General features: G+C 42.1%; 1 long non-coding RNA gene across 3 annotated transcripts; it reads left to right on the top strand.

Annotated features, from left to right (window-relative positions):
- The first annotated feature begins 12,551 nt into the window (after nt 1-12,551).
- LOC119259765 (uncharacterized) lies at nt 12,552-17,038 on the top strand. 3 transcript variants are annotated; one of them, XR_005128551.2, is made up of 4 exons: nt 12,552-12,694; nt 13,556-13,721; nt 14,667-15,145; nt 16,711-17,038. It is a non-coding gene; the product is annotated as an uncharacterized LOC119259765 (long non-coding RNA). The 3 variants fall into 3 exon arrangements; XR_005128550.2 differs by lacking the exon at nt 16,711-17,038 and having other exon boundaries at nt 14,667-15,259; XR_005128552.2 differs by lacking the exons at nt 12,552-12,694; nt 16,711-17,038 and adding an exon at nt 12,701-12,780 and having other exon boundaries at nt 14,667-15,259.
- Nucleotides 17,039-17,672: the final 634 nt, after the last annotated feature.

Here is a 17,672-nt window from a genome sequence, read left to right as displayed (position 1 = left end):
CTGTGGTAACTAGAGTTCTTGGAGTCACATGACCTGGGTTTGAGAGTGACTTCTGCCCTTATTAGTGCTTATTACTCATACACAGGATCCCAGCTTGGAGTCTGTCCCACCTGAAACTAAGCCAACACATAAATGTCCAATGAGAACAAAGAATTTAAAAAATATGGCAAGGAGAGTTTGAAAATTCCTAAAAAATTAAAAATAGAAATACCTTATGCTCTAGAAATTCCATTCTTGGAATTTATCCTAAGGAAATGAAATCACTATGAAAAAATAGATAAAGATATCTGTATCCCCATGTTCACTGCAGCTTGACTGTTAAAATAACCAAGACAAGGAAACAACCTAAGTGTCTATTGATGGAAGAATGTATAAAGAACATGTTTTATATATACATATGTGTGTGCACGTGCTTTATATATATACTACATATATGTGTGCATATACGAAATGTGTACACACATACATGTAATGTATAATGGAATATTATCCATAAAAAGAAAAAAAAATATTATCCATAAAAAGAAAAAAAAAATCTTGCCATTCATGACAATGTGGAAACATATTGAGGTCATTATGCTAAATGAAATAAACAGAAAGACAAATACTGTATGAACTCACTTATATGTGGATTCCACTTATATGTGGAATCTACTAGGAAAAGAAAACTCATAGTGTTAGGGGGAAAGGATGTCCTGAGCAAACTCCATACAGGCTTTGTGGACTCCACTCCCACTCCATCAAGACACTGGGAACTACAAATCCCATGATCCCTAAGGGAAGGTTGCGAGGACCTGAGAGTAGAGTTAAGCAACTAGGCTAGCCCTCTTGGCCATGCGGCGTGCTCGGTTTTTCACCAGCTCGGCAGGTCATTGGGATTCCAGGTCAGCGGAACGGGTAGGACGCATTTACGAATTTGTCTCCCTCTTTTTCTCTCTGAGTTATTCATTTCTTCATTTCCCCTTCCCTTGTAAATAAACCTTTTGTGTGTGTTTGCAGTTTAGCATTAATAAGTCCCCTTTAAGCGTGCAGTGAGGACCCACAGTCAGGCAAACCATTTTATATCTGGGTTGTTCTGTAACAATAGTAACAAAGAAGTTTGGCAGTTCCCAGAGATGGGGGTTTTGCAGAATGGATCAAGGTGGCCAGAAGATACAAACATTCAGTAATAAGATAAAAAATCCTGGGTATATAAACAATATACAGACTATAGCTAACATTATTGTATTGTACATTTGGAAGTTACTAAGAGAGTAGATTTAAAAGTCTTTATCACATACACACACACACACACACAAAAGATATAACTATGTTTAGTAATGAATCTTAATGTTGAATGCATAACAAGAACTTGGGGGTCATGATGCTACTTGAGTCACTCAAAACTCCCTATGGGAGAACCTTTTCCCCTTCAGAAGATTCTTCCTGTGTGTTCAGCTTTACACCTGGTACCTGGATATTTAATGGCACTCATTACTCTCCTCTCTTTGCTGTAAAACTTCTACACTAAATATGCTAGTTTGGGAGAGTGTTTTGGATAATCTAGAGAAAGAATAGAGTAAGACTGACACAGGTGACAAGTATCCAAATGATTGTAGACTCTGGAGAAAAGGAAGAAGCACTGATGGGGCAGCTGGGGTTAAAGAGCCAGTCAATGGATGGCTTTGTTTTAAATAACTGTCTAGTTACTACGTAACAATATTTACATTTGTTGAACAGTTAATATATGCCAGGCTACAGTGTAAATTTTATATGTATATAAATATATATATCACTTTTTTTTAAAAGATTTATTTATTTATACAAGCACTGGGGTACAGGCTAGAGGCATGGGAGGGTGAGAGGATTCACCAGAGACAGAGTGGGGAGCAGAACAGGCAGAAGGATGGAAATACACTGCTTAGGGGAGCAGCGGATGAGACCGGAGAGGTCTGCTGCACCATGTGGGTATCTCCCTGGCTGGCAGCTGGGAATCAAACCCTCACTGCAGAGGCTGTGAACAGCTTCACAGTGCTGCGCTCAACCTGCTGCACCAATTCTCAATATTTAAGGTACTTACATTATTCCCACTTTGAAGATGACGAAAATAAGACACAACACTTAAGTCACGCAGCTAGTGAATGGCAGAACAAGGATTTGAAACCCATCTATCTCCAGAACTAATGTTCTCAACCTTCCCACTGCTGGCATCTAAAATAAAGATTAGGGCCTCCCTGGTGGCACAGGCAGTTGAGTGCTGTACTGTGAAGCTGTCCACAGCCTCTGCAGTGCGGGTTCAATCCTGGTCGGCCAGCGAGAATCCCACAAGGTGAAGCAGACCTCTCCTGTCTTGCCCGCTGCTCCCCTCAGCAGTGTATTTCGTCAGTCTGCCTGTTCCGTTCGGCACTCTGTCTCTGGTGAATCCTCTCACCCTCCCGTGCATCGGGCCTGTACCCCGGTTCTTGTATAAAAATAAATAAATCTTTAAAAAAAATAAAATAAAATAAAGATTACTTTTTTCTGTAGATAAAAAGTTTTCTAAACTCCCTCTGTCAATGCTAATTCAAGTCATAGATACCACAATACAATTTATTGCAAGAAGATTTTGGACAGTATCTTGGAATTTATTGTCATGTGTTCCATCTACAGAAAGTTTCCATTTACTAAAAAGTTTAAGCTGGCAAATAATTAAATGATGAGAACTGAAAGCAAGATAGGTTCTTGTCCCTGTGTTACACAATCCTGAGTCCAAACAAAAAAGAATTAGCTTCTGCTCTGGGAAGAATTTGTTTCTAGAAGATAAGATTGTCAATCTACTAAAGTAGCTGATTTATCAAGACTATGACCTGGTTCCTCACAACTAATTTCAACATTGTTTTTTTCTGTGCCCACCAATCCAAAGTCATTATATCAGAAAATCTGCCCAATTCCAAGTTTCCCATTTGCAAGACCATTTAGCCCAGGACCTAAAACTCTATGAAGAATTTTTGCATTTCAAACATGAAATCCATTCTATTAAACCTGCCTTACTAGCTGAGAACCCAACCAGGTTAGACAGGACATTCTAGACAATGGATATTTCTGTTTTTAAAGTCCCTGGCTTTGAACTTCTCCACTAATTTTCCCTTTTCAGACACTACAGAGTCTTATAGGTGGTAAACTTATTGCAGAGAGCCCAATAAACTTTACTTTGCTTTAAATATAGGTTTGTCTTGTGGTCTTTTGGGTGAATTAATGGTTGCAAGTAGGAATGCTTTCTACCAGCTGGCGGTTGGTTGGCCACCCCCTTTAGTTTTTTAATTAACACAATTAAGTAAGAAATCTGGACAATTATTTGACAATTGCCTGAGCACTGCTTCCAAATGCCTTACCTGCATTTGCAGGTGAGATACATTCCAACTGTGTTTGTGAGCTCTCAGTCTTTTCCCTCCAAGAAATTGCGAGATAATCATTAGTCAGGATCTAATGCTTTTTGTTTAGCATGGCGTCTAAAGGTCAGTGTGGTGGGCCAAATTATTTGGACAGGATGTTGTGATCAGGCTTGCTAGTCCATGATTTTGTCCACCTACTCAAACATGACTTAGGACAATTCATCCTACCAGCTTGCAATTTCTTGGCCAAGGAGAATCAAGGTACATAGTAATTCAAGCCTTCTTGATTTTTGTTCTCTTGGTAGGTTTTCTTTTTTTGAATAGCAAGCAATGACCTTAACAAAATCTTTTGCATTTCAAACATTAAATCCATTCTATTAAACCTGCCTTACTAGCTGAGAACCCAACCAGGTTAGACAGGACACTCTAGACAATGGATGTTTTTGTTGTTAAAGTCCCTGGCTTTGAACTTCTCCTTCACATTAATCCAGTAATGCATCTCCTTATGTAGCTCATTTTCTTGCCTACTTAAAGGGAATTAGGAGTATGTGTTTCCGTAACCAGACCACAACATGAGAAAAATGGGAGTCTTCTGGGACAGAAATTCTTGAAGACTTTGTCAATGATTCTCAATTCTATAGTTCTTTCTCCTCATTCTGGAGGCTTTCTGGTCCCTGGGGGAACAAAGGACTGCTTAGTGGAAAGGTGAGCTGGCCTGTTCATCTGATTGCTCTTTTCCTAGGCATCTCTTAATTCTGTAATGCCCAAACAGTTGTAGCTTTCCAGAACAGATCTGAGCTTATTTCTTTTAATTTTACTTTAAATATATACATACATACAAATATATGTGTGTATATATACACTTGTAAACATATACATGTACACACACACACACACACACACACACACACATTTATCTCCAGGGATTTGCAGGTGAGTTACATTCCCAAATGTGCTTTTTTCTATAGATTAAATGTTTTCTAAATTCACTATGTCATTCCTAATTCAAACTACAATATAATTCATTACAAACAGAATTTGGAGAGTATCTTGGAATTTACTGTCACGGATTCCATCTACAAAAAATCTTCATTTACTAAAAATTTCAGGCTGGTAAATAATTAAGTGATGAGAACTGAAACCAAGACAGTTTCTTGTCCTTGTTTTACACAATCCTGAGTTGTTTTTATCACGTACCCTTTCCAACATAAAAACTGAATCATGGACCCCACAAAAATAAAAACCGCAAAATGTGATGTCATCAAAAGGGCCAAGATTTTTATTTTTCCTTCTTAATCGAATCTCCTGAAATCAAAGCAGAGGCAGGAGCATTGAAGGCCTATGTACTTCTGATTTAGAAGGCCTTGAAAGAAACTAGTGTCTATACATTCTGGAGGGTAGCAGAATATGTCACCCCAAAATATGCCTGTTGTGGCATGAGTATTTTGAGCTGATTATTTTGAGAAACTGCAGACACAGGAGAATCTGAAGGCAGAGTTGATGTTACCCTTTCATAAGGGAAAGCTACATTTTTTAAGTAAATTTGCATTAGAAAAGAGGTTTGTACCAAGAAGAGCCTTATCCCCAGAGATAATTTTTCACCTGAGAAATTTAGATGACAGGGCAACCTTTGTTTACAAAACATTTCTTCATCTTATCCTCCTGTAAATCACCTCCACACAATACACATCCCAATATCTTACTTTGGTTTTTAATTGAAGATGGTATTTAAGGTGGTAACTGGGCACACTTGGGGGAGTTTTACTCTTTTTTCCTGGATATTTTCCAGGTATATATGAGCTAGATGTGAACTAAAAGAATTCGGGGCCTCCCTGGTGGCACAAGGGGTTAAGCACAGCACTGTGAAGCTATCCGCAGACTCTGCAGCAAGAGTTTGATCCCCTACCAGCCAGGGAGCTACCCACATGACACAGCAGACCTCTCCTGTCTCGCCCGCTGCTTCCCTCAACAGTGTGTTTCAGTCAGTCTGCCTGTTCTGTTCCCCACTCTGTCTCTGGTGAATCCACTCACCCCCTACACCTCTGACCTATACCCCAGTTCTTGTATGCATAAATAAATAAATCTTTAAAAAAAAAAAAAGACAGAGAGAAGAATTCTGCATTCTGCTGGAAATGTCTCCTTTACCCTGACCACACATCAGGGCCACCTCGGAGGTTAGCATAAGCAAAACAACAATCTTTGTCTACTATGAAAAGCCCTGTGGGAAGAAACAAAGACACTCTTAGAAAGCCCTCATTCCATGTCCACCCCTGTCATGTTCACAAGTTGCTGGGAGATGGAACATAAGATTGAGTGCAGCCCCATATCCATGGGGGGATTTCTCTAGGATAAGAGAGTCAAATAAGATTGAGTGCAGCCCCATATCCATGGGGGATTTCTCTAGGATAAGAGAGTCAAATAACCTTCCCATCCCAGATAGTTTTGAATTGACTCTGTAAAATCAAGAGCTCACTCTGAAGTTATAAATAGTGCTTCTCCTTTATCAACTTTCTGAGAATGCTATGACTCCTTTAGTGATCTAAAAATGTTAGAAATTAACTAGATGTCTTTTCTTTTTAGAACAACAGTTATACTTCCTTTATGTGCATGTAACTTATTTATATAAACTGAGGCCAAAGCTCTGAGGGGGTGAGCGAATCACTCAGAGAAATTTGACTATGGTCTTCCAGGCTTAGGTCCTCATTGGGCACTTTGTAAGTTTCTCTATTATTAAGCTTTGAAATTACTTCACAGCAGTGATTATTTCAGTCAAGATATACATGTTCTTTAATTAAATAAGGAGGCCATTAGACTGCGATGTTTCTGATGCCTTAGCAACTTACAGGCAAACCTAAGGACAACCAATCACAAAGAGCCACCTAAGCTTTCCCAAATAAGGTAAATGCATAAGCTACAGCCAATGAAATAGTTCCCTTGCTTTGCTTCCACTTTTATTTTCCCCTGGAAAAGTCTCTTTCCTACCTTTTGTTGATGGAGTATCCCCAATCACTTCTTGTTTGGCACTGCCAGCTTCAAATTGATTTTTGCTCAAGTAAATGCTTAAACATATTAATATACCCAGTTTATCTTTTAATTAATGTCTAAAGACATCTGCTAACAAAAGAGAAAGTTAATAAACTTGTTTGCTTTTCTCATATTTTATTATAGAGTTCTCAGCTAGGAAGTTAGAACGGTGGAGGGAAAATTATTTTTCCTCCCCTATGATTCTTACTAACCAGAGTCTAGAGAATGTTAAATCTAAATTTTATAGAATGATGCTAGAGTCATACAGAGAGGAGATTTAGAAAGAAATAAATAAGCAGCAATAATAAATCCTTCTGGGGTCAGAGGGCAGAGCTGGGGGAGAGAGAACATGAGAGAGGAGACTATCTGGGGAGGCATTCTTCCCTGCGTTGCACCCCACTGTTCCATCCGTCACCTTGAGGAAGGGTAAAGAATCTTAGAAAAAGTATACTTAATCCTCATCCCAAGATGTGATGAAGCCCTGGATCTGGTGCGTTGTCAGAGAGAGAGAAGCAGTGATGAATGAGGGTTGAAGATGGGAGGGGGGGTTCTTCTCAGAGTCCATCTCCCCCACCATGGTGTAGGTTAAGTGTCTGGATGCACTTAGAAAGAATGACTGAGCATAAACTAGGTCTACACCGCCCGCCCCTCCAAAGTTGAGCGCACAGCACTTTCCTCCCGCGAACCTCATGCACAAGTCTCTTGGGATAAAGATGAAGGCCCACTCACGGTGGCCCTCACTCATCCAGCAATCAAACTAACATCAAATAAATTAGTAGGAGAAAATTTAAAAAAAAATTTTAAGATTTATTTATTTATTTATACAAGCACTGGGTATAGTAAGAAGCGCGGGAGGGTGAGAGAATTCACCAGAGCCAGAGCGGGGAGCAGAGCAGGCAGAAGGACCGAAGTACACTGCTGAGGGGAGCAGCGGGCGGCAGGAGAGGTCTGCGCGCCATGTGGGACCCTCCTCTGGTGGCCGGGGAGCAGCCGGGGATCGAACTGGCGCTGCAGAGGCTGCGGGCAGCTTCGCAACCCAGTGCTCAACCACTGTGCCACCGGGGAGGCCCAAAATTTTCAAAATTAATAACACACATATGGAGACTTTATAGGGCTGTTAAATCTAAAATAAATGGGGGCAAAAACAAAGCTAAGAATTAGACTGGAAATTCGAGGAGAGGAGACAGGCTCACAGGACAACAGGACCAGATTCGTTATAACCAAATGCCTCCCCTGCCATATAGATTGGCTTCTCTCGTAGAAAGGTTATTTTTGGAGATAACCCTAAATCTGGGTAACACCCCCACTTTTCATTCTTCCTGGTAGTTAAGGGAGTGGTAAAAGGTTTCTCTTCAACCCACAGGAACTCAATCACATTAGCTTGAAATAATGCATATGCCAAAGTGAAACATTTTGGGAAGGCCTATTTTGGACACCTTGGGGAGGCTTATCCTTTAGCTGTAACAAGGGAAGTAGCAGGTCACTGGCCAGACACAGATTATAAGTAACAGACCTAATGTTCTAAACCTATATGGCAAGCACTAGCAGCCATAGCAGCCAGAAATGTTTCAGCCAGTGTATATCAAAGGAGAAGCCATCAGTGTGAAGTTCTTTCTCTTCAATATTCTTGGAAATGTCTGTCAAAGAAGGGGCATTACCGAAGGAATACCTTTCTATTTGTTTAGAGTTTACACTTTGCAAACCACATTCAAATGAATTATTTCATTTGATTCTTTCCTATGAAGCTTGCCACATGCATAGGGATTAGTTGCCTCAGCCGTCAGACTCATATTTGCCAAAGGGCACACAGATAGTCAAATTTAGCAAATTTTATGACAAGTCTAAATTATGTTCTTTGTCTCCCAACAGATTTGCTAAGGAGTTTATGTTCTTTCAGGGATTGTCCTGGAGCAGGAGTTTGCAAGCTCTCTTTGCAAAGGCTTGGGGAGTCCAAGAATATGCCTCAGGATCCCTGGGTTGGAAGGGGAGGGGAGAAGATTGAGGAATAGAGGAACTGAGATTCCTGTACCCAATTCAGGCAAAGCATCTCGTGTATTATATTCTGAGGAAAGCATTCTGCAGGTTGGTTGGGGAGGAGAGCCAACCATTACAGAGAAATGGAAGGAGAAAGGTAAGGTTGTGCCTCATTCATTTTCAAACCTCCAGATGCTATTTCTTAGTAGATGCTCCAAATAACAATATTTGGAGGTGAAGAGTGTGAGCGTGATCACTGTTGAGCAGAGCAGGAGACAGTCGGCAGAATGGATGTGAGTCAAGTAAAAGCTGTGGAAGTGCAATGCTTTTTAAAAAATAGTATGTATAAATGAAAGTAGACTTGAGCTAACCAAAACCCAAATGCCAAGTCACTTCTAGGGATTTTGCTTTCTCTAATGGAAATATGATTTTTTTAATGGCCAATAAGTGACTGAATTAATAATATATACAGAATTCTTAACAATCAACTTCAGAAGGACAAACAACACAATTTAAAAATAAGTTAAGGATTAGAATAGATATTTCTCTGAAGAGGATATACAGATGGCAAATAACTACATAAAAAGTTACTCAACACCATTGGTCACTAGGGAAATGCAATCAAACCCACAGAGAGATACCACTAAAATAAAAAAGACAGACAATAAAAGTGTTGGCAAGGATGTGGAGAAATTAGAACTCTCATGCATTCCTGATGGGATTATAAAATGATGCAATCAGCATGTCAGCTCCTCAAAATGTTAAAGATAAAGTTACCATATTAACTCTGCAATCCTCTTCCACATGGCCACCCAAAATGAAACATGTTCACACAAAGACTTGGTTGAAAGTGTTCATAGCACAGTATTTATAATGGTCAAAAAGTGGAAACAACCTAAATATCCATCAACTGATGAATGAACAACAAAATGCGGCCATCCATAAAATATTAGTACCGGCACTGAAAATCATTTCCAACTTTCCTTGTTCCATTTTCTACATAGGACACTAGGAGGGTGGGGCATCACTTTAAGAGAATCACAGCATATTTTCCCCTTCTTGAGGCCTGCATTGGAGAAGACTTAAGAAATGTTGTTGCTGTTGCTATGGAAGCAAGCCGTCCTTCGTCCAAATGCTTTCTGAACCGGAAATTTAAACATTTTAGCCTTTGGATGGCTAAGAAAGGATGTTGAGAATGTCGTAAATCTGAAAATTGAAGGAAATTCTTTTTTTTAAGTATAGGTTTTCTAAAGAAACCAGATCTAAGATGTGGATTCTTGTTCAAGTAATTTATTAAGGGAAAATGTTCAGGAGGAGGCAGGAGGAGGGAAGCCAGGAGGGGGAAGCTAAGTAAACAGGCAGTCTCAGCAGGAAACTAGCCACAGCCTGAGCACATGAAGTGAGTGTTCCACATTGTTGGTCCTTGTGGTAGTTTTAAAATAAGTCCTCTAATTCTTTGTTCCTCATCCCTTCAAAAGGTGGAACTTCAACATTGCTTGTTATAAGGGAAATGCAGATCAAAACGGTAAAGAGATACCACCTCACTCATGTGAGAATAGCCTTTATCAAATAGCTTGGAAACAACAAATGTTGGTGACAATGTAGAGAAAAAGGAATATTAATTCATTGTTGATGGGAACGTCATTTTGTGCAGCCTCTATGGAATAGGGTATGGAGATGCCTCAAAAAAAAAAAATAAATCCCATATGATCCAGCAATTTCACTGCTAGGTATCTATCCAAAGAATATGAAAACACCAATATGAAAAGATTTATGCACTCCTGTGTTCATAGCAGCATTATTCCCAATAGCCAAGTCATGGAACCAACCCAAATGTCCATCAACAGGTGATGGGATTTAAAAAATTGTGGCATACATAATCATCTAAACTGCCTGGTATTGGAACAAGAACAGACACACAGACCAATGGAATCAAATAGAAAATCCAGAAATAAACCCAGATTTATGGTCAACTAATCTTTGACAAAGGAGCAAAGAATATGCACTGGAGCAAAGAAAGTTTGTTCAATAAATGGTGCTGGGAAAACTGGGTCGCTACATGCAAAACAATGAAGCTCGACTACTACCTCACACCATGCACAAAAACCAACTCAAAATGGATTAAAGAACTAGACATAAGACCTGAAACCATAAAATACATAGAAGGAAATATAGGCGAAACACTACATGACATGCACATCAAAGACATCTTTACAGGCACATCACCCAAAGCAAGCAGAGATTGTGAAGGCAAAGATAAACAACTGGAACTACATCAAATTAAAGAGCTTCTGCACAGCAAAAGAGACAATAACCAAAACAAAGAGAAACCCCATTGACTAGGAGAACGTTTTTGCACACAACACTAATGATAAAGGACTGATCACAAAAATCTACAAAGAGCTGATGAGACTCAACGAAAACAAAGAAAATAATCCAGTCAAAAAATGGACAGAAGAGCTAAAAAGAAACTTCTCTGAAGAAGAAATGCAAATGGCCAACAGGCATATGAAAAAATGTTCAACATCACTTGTAATCAGGGAAATGCAAATCAAAACTACCATGAGATACCATCTTACACCAGTGAGAATGGCACATATTAAAAAAAACTAGCAACAACAAATGTTGGTGAGGTTGTGGAGAAAAAGGAACTCTCCTGCACTGCTGGTGGGAGTGCAAACTGGTCCAACCACTGTGGAGAGCTGTGTGGAGATTTCTTGACCTACTAAAGATAGAGCTTCCATATGATCCAGCAATTCCACTCCTAGGTATTTACCCAAATGACACAGAAAACAGTAATTCCAAAGGGCACCTGCACCCCTATGTTTATAGCAGCACTGTTTACAATAGCTAAGATATGGAAACAACCCAAATGCCCAAAAATGGATGACTGGATCAAGAGGATGTGGTACATATACACCATGGAATATTACTCAGCAATCAAAAAAAGATAAACACATGCAGTTTGCAGCAACATGGATGGAGCTAGAAGGGATCATGCTCAGTGAAATAAGCCAGAAAGAAAAAGAAAAATAGTGGATGGTCTCACTCATAGCAGGAATTTAGAAAACCTAAATAAGAGACCAGGAAAAAGACCAATCAATGCAAAGTAATAATCAAAATCAACAAGCAACTATAAACCAGAGACACACTATGGGGGGGGGGGATTAGGGAGTGGCAGGGAGAAGAAGAACTAGAGTTAAAATAAGGGGGGGGGTGCAATTGTATGGGGAATATAACCAAAATGAAAATGCATAATTGTACAAAGATGAAAAATGATGTAAGAATTATATAAAATTAAATATTTTTAAAAATTGTGGCATATATACTCAATGGAATACTACTACCCTATTAAAAAGATGAAATAGTGCCCTTTGGGACAAAATAGGATAGCTGTTGAGGTAACTGTGCTAAGTGAAATAATTCAGAAAGAGAAAGATATACCAAATTGTCTGGCTCATTTGTGGAATACAAATAACCAAAGAGAACATATGGGCAAGACAAGAATAATTCTTAGTCTCTATGATTAATATACTGGTTATGAGAGGGGATGGGGGGATAGAGGCAGGGTAAGGGAAGGGCGGGCTATGGCCCTGAATAGGCAGTGGGGCTGAGTGAGTGAGGCACGTGCACATACAGAGGCGTGATGCTGTACTCCCAAAATTATACAGTTACATAAACTAGTGGCAAAACAATAGAACTTTAAAAACAACAACAAAAGGTAAAGCTTAATTCCTAGTGATTTGTGGACAGAGCTTAGTAACTTGCCTCAAAGGACTAGAGTGAGGCATGAGGGGTGCCAGATGCCTTCTGGAGGGCCAGCACAAGCTTTGCCTCTCTGCCCTGTTCTCATCTGGCTGCTTCCCCCCACTGCACCCTCTGGGGAAAGCCAGCCACCAGGCCATGAAGATTCTCACGCAGCCCTGGGCACCACCCCTGTCACAGAACCTGAGCACCGTGCCCTCCTCCAGCACTGTTCTGCTGGCCAGGTGGGCGGGTACTTGGGAGCTGACCCTCCAGTCAAGGCTCCAGAGGACTGCAGTCCTGGCTGACCTCCGACTGCAACTAACGAGAGACCCACACCAGAAACACTCAGCAAAGCTGTTCTGGAATCCTTGACTTATGACATTGTGAGGTAATAATATTTATTGTTATTTTAAGCCACTATGTTCTGGAGTCATGTATTTTCAGAAACACGTAACTATTAGGGTCCAGTTGACCATCAGTTTTGGGTTATGGAATGCCAAGGAGCGGGTAATCCTCAGAGCATGGTGGTTTTTGTCCTGCCAAGGGCAGTTCTTCAAGAAGGGGGCAGTGCCTGAGCAGCTGCTCACAGAAGCTGGGAGGTGAGAGTATCCATCCAGTAAGAGACCTGGGCAGGGCACCTATAGCACCCACTCTAGGTGTCGACCACCAGCTAACTGGGATTTTGGTAGGTCTGCGTGCGCACACACATACATGATTGTGGAGGCATAGTGCACTTCCTCTCTAGTCTGAGTAACCAGGAAGCACGCATTTAGGACTACACTCAGAAAGTCTGGCTGCAGAGACAGTAACAGCAGGAATTGGCAAGGTGATCTCAAGGCACTTTATTACTAACTAGGTCCTGAAAACTTCTTGCAGATGTATAAGGTACATACAGAAATGATCAGTAATAACTAGCTCTAGTGTTTTCACTACTATTCGAGTCTTGCTTCTCAGTGTGACACTTCATAACTCTTCCTAAGTGTGCTCTGGGAGGAGGTGGCTGAGGAACAGAGAGGAACAGTCACTGCATTATGTCTGACAGTACTTTAGCTGTCACTTCAGACTGCTGCTTTCTCCACTAGACAGTTGGGAAACCCACGAAATAGAGGACAAACTGCCCTCTAAGTACCTGTCCCTACCCCAGGTAGGTTCTTTCTCTTTGCCCCAATCTCTAGGTTTAGATGCAAGAGGTCCTGAGCATCTCATTGAGTCAGGGATAAGTTAAAACACGCAAAATCCTAATTTCTGACCCGCCAGAGGAAGGGGCAATTTCCAGGCTCTATTCATGGCTGTTGAAAAGTGTAAAAGACAAAGTGGGGTGTGTGTGTGTGTGTGTGTGTGTGTGTGTGTGTGTGTGTGTTAGAAAGAAGGACCTGGTCGCGAGAGGTTCAGATACCAAAACTCCTAATAAAAATGTGCTCACATCGAATGTGCTTGCACTTTTGCACACTCAAATCCAGGACACTATCAGTGAGGCTCTGCAAAGCTGCTTCCCATTCACCACCATTATCATGGACTTAAAAGTACTTGTGGGCTAGCCTGATAGTGCTCATGGTGACGAAGAGGCGGAGGCAGAGGAAGAGGTGATGAGTCCATGGAGCAGCTGTAGTGCTGCCTACTTAAGAGGTAAGGAAAAAATAATGGCAGGGACTGGGTTCAGGTGGGGCTGGGCTAGAGGCACTTCACTAATAACAGCTCATGGGCTATTTTATATGCAAATCTTATGATGACCATAAGGTTGTTGTTATAATCCATGAGTATTAAGAGGTAGATCTGTGAAAACATCACCTGGCTTCCAGTAGCTAGTGGATAGTACGGATCATGGTAAGAAATCATTTTCCTTGCACTTGAATAGGAACTACATGAATGGATGGGAAAAGGAGGCTCTAGTTCAGGAGAAAGAAAACAAGCATGGCTCATGTACAAGGTACTGTGATAGGTACTAATGAGGGGGAAGAATCTTTTACTGAGTGAAGGGTTGTGTCGTGATAGGCAGTGTTTCTTAACCTCATCCCTCTTGATATTTTGGATGGGATAATTCTTTACTGTGGAGGGCTGTTCTGTGCACGGATGGAGGGTCAGTGGTATCTCTGACCTTCATCCACTGATGCCAGTAGTGCCTCCTCCAGCAGTTACAATAACAAATGTCTCTGGATACAGCCAAAATGTCACTCAGGGGAGGTCAAAGTCACCCCCTGTTGACTTTGACATTTGACATTCCTAAGGGGAATGTCACCCCCTTTGACTTTGACATTCCTAAGGGGAAATGCCAACACCACAAAACAATCAGAGTAGATCCCCAAACAGAAGTCAAGTTGAAGGTGACTTGTGCTGGGAGAAAGAGTTTGTCCACCTCTGGGGAAAAGAGCCATCAGCTGGAGTGGCCACAGAGGTGGGACTTCAGGATCAGCAATCACAGAGGCAGGATTTCCCAGTTGTCTCGGCACCTGCCCAGATCACGCCTGGATGCTCTTGAGACCCTATCGTTGGACAGCATCTTTGTGAAGCCATCCTAAGGGAAGTGTGGATTCTCTTTTGTAGCTCTCTGAGATTTTTTTTTTTTTCTGACAGGCAAGTCACCTCTGTGCACAAAGGAAATTCTGAGAGACCCAAGTCCAGGGACAAGACTAGGAGCACAGTCAGCCTCCAAGTTGGAGGGCAATCCCAAGATATAGCAGCTATGAAAACCCTGGAGTCCCCAAGGGATTGCAGAAGCCTCCAAGCTCTAGGAAATGCTGAATGTGATCACAGGCCAGCAGCATTTACAAACTATGCTCGGATTCCCAAAGAAACAGGGTCTTACTGTGAGAGGCTGTCATCATTATCCTCCATCAATGTCCCTGCGTGTCTGAGGACAGTGTACTATGCTGGAGGGTGACTCAGCAGTGACTCAGCCTTCTCTTCTCAAATAAGACTGACAGGGATGGCTACAGTGGTGGAGGTTCTGAAGCAGACAGGTGGGCGTCTCGCTCAGAGTCTGAGAAGCAGAACAAATGACTCACAAAAATGAAGCTTCTGCGCCAAGGAAGAATATGCGCTGTCTCCCACAGGTGATTTAGAGGCCTGAATTTAAAGCCAGTTTAACTTTTCACAGGTTGTGTGTTCTTGAGGGACTTTAATTGTCTTCCAGGAAAAAGTAGGCCCTTGGAACAAGAGGTAGGGAGAGCACTAGGCAGGGGTGGGATACAGTTGGGGGTTTCAGGGCAGTATCCCAGGGCAAAGGTTAAATTCTTAGTGCATGAAGAGGACTCTCCAAAGCACCTGATTCAGAGGGAGAAATAATCTCCTAATGAGTACAGCCAGACAGAGAGTGGGTTATGGGGAACAGAAGTGACTCACTGAAACCTGGATGTGAAGTGGAGGAGGACTGGTAGGGCTCTGATAACCTCACACAAGGGCCCAGGGCAGTTCCTAGGACCTTGAGCCAATTTAGACATCCCAGTGAGCCCCTGATCTGCCAGAGTCTCCATGTCCTCATAGGAAAAACTTGCATAATGACACCTATTCCCTAGACAATCATAAAAACAAATGAAAGAACAGTTGAGAAAGTGCTTCACTGGCCCAGATGTTTGATGGGAATGTTGACTATTACTGGCCCAATTCCATACGCTTTACAAATGGCACTTTTATAATAAAGCATCTGCACTTTATTGGGAAGTTATAGGGTTACTTTAGCTAATGATAAGAAAACAGTATGAGAGAGCCTGACCCTAAGGCCTTCAAATAGTTTGCAAATAGGGCTGGGCTCCCTTCCAGAGCAGGCTGGCCCTTTCCTGGGACGCCAGGCCTCTAGGGCTTTGGGGGACAGCAGCTCACAGCCATGCCAAGCTTTCTCTAAAAGAACAAAAGTTCCCTGCGGGCTTTGGCAAATATCCAACCAACCTGCAATGCTGGGACCAACTGTGGGAGAGAAATTACACCCTGTTCATACACCAACAAAGGCCAGTGAGCTGGAACTCAATTTCTTTCTGCCCTTCCTATTAGATCTGATTGATTCGGAAAGATCATAGCAATATTCTAGAACCAGACTGGTAGACCACTTGCAACAGCCATCCCAGCCCATATGGCAAGTCTTCCTCTCCTCTCAGCAAGTGTGAATCTGGGGCAGCTCTGGATTTACTTTGACTAACAGGATGCAGTAGAAGGGATAGTGTACAACTTTAAGACTAGGATGTAAGAAGCTCTTGGCTTCTGTTCCTGCTCCCTTGAATTGCCCTGGACATCATTTAAGGAAGCCCACTCTAGACCCCTTAGTGAAAGACCCTGTGGGAGAGGCCTGTATTAACCACATGTCTTACTTTCAGTCTTCTGTTATTGCTTTGCCATCTGCTTGTTCACCATGAGGGCCTAACCTTCCCAGGGCTAGCCAACTCCTAGAAGCGGTAGGAACCCTTCCATGAGCGTGCCTGTCTTACACAACCAACCGGTCCAGAGCCCACACCCCGATCACTTCCTCTATTAGACTTTTGCCTCTGGGACACTTCTGCCTGCCCTGATCACCCCAGAGCCAGCGTCTAGATCATGAAGGACAGTCCCTATGTGTCAGACCCTGCTCAACTTAGCCAAACTTGTCAGTTCTAAACCTATGTACTCACCTCACCATTCCTTCCCACAGAATCCACAATAAACACTCCAGCCCACATTCCTCTGTCTCCTTCACTCCTGAGACTTCCCCACGTGGTTGCGTGGTCTGACTGACCTCTCTCTCTTGGGAACTGTGAGTGTAACGTTTTTTTCAATGGCAATCATCTCTTGAGTTACTGGCCTCATCATACGTGAGTAATAATAAAACCTCAACCCTGCATGGAAAGGCCTAGAAGGCCCAGCATCCCAACTGTGGTCATCTCCAGGCCACGCCCCCTGCTGAATACAGCCACCAGAATGAGACCAGGCCAGTCCCATTGATGATTCTCCCAGCCAGCATCACCATGAGGAATAACAAATCCTTGTTCCAAGCCACTGTGTTTTGTGTGATTTGTTAAGTAACAAAAGCTGACTGAAGCACCCACCACCTATTGCCTTGGCTTGTCGGTGTCTGTGGTCTGAAATCGCTGCTTTGAATGCTTGGCTGAGATTACTTCCCATGCCAAATCCTGACCAGCAGTTTTCCAAGTAAAGCTCAAATTTTCATTTTGGCAGGTGCTATAATAGATGTTTACATTCCTCCTCCCAAATGAGACAGGTTATGCTTTTCTGACTCCCCTTCCCCTGCCCCCATAAAGGCTATCAGGGCTCACCTCTGCTTAATGTGATCTTCAACTCTCCAGATACAAGTGAAACACACTAAGCTCACCCCGACACCTGTGGCACCTGAGCTGCGCTTCAGCTCCTCCTCCTCGTCCTTCCAAACACCACCTCTGAAGCCCTCCCCTCCTCAATGTACTGCCCTCGCTGGGTTGTCATCCCTGTGCACACACATGTGCTCCGCCTCACCCAGAGGTCCTTCGGGATAAGAATCAAAGTACTGAATAAATTATCTTTCACAAACTAGATGTTCTTTAAATATTTTTGCTTGATCCATTTCCACAATTCCCCGACTTTGCTCAGCTCAGAAGCCTGGACCTTCACTGACCTCCA

This window comes from Talpa occidentalis, unplaced genomic scaffold (assembly GCF_014898055.3).
Source record: "Talpa occidentalis isolate TD23 unplaced genomic scaffold, MPIMG_talOcc4v2.1 talOcc4.5, whole genome shotgun sequence".
NCBI classification, from domain to species: Eukaryota; Metazoa; Chordata; class Mammalia; order Eulipotyphla; family Talpidae; genus Talpa; species Talpa occidentalis.
This window is presented reverse-complemented; position numbering and strand designations above follow the sequence as displayed.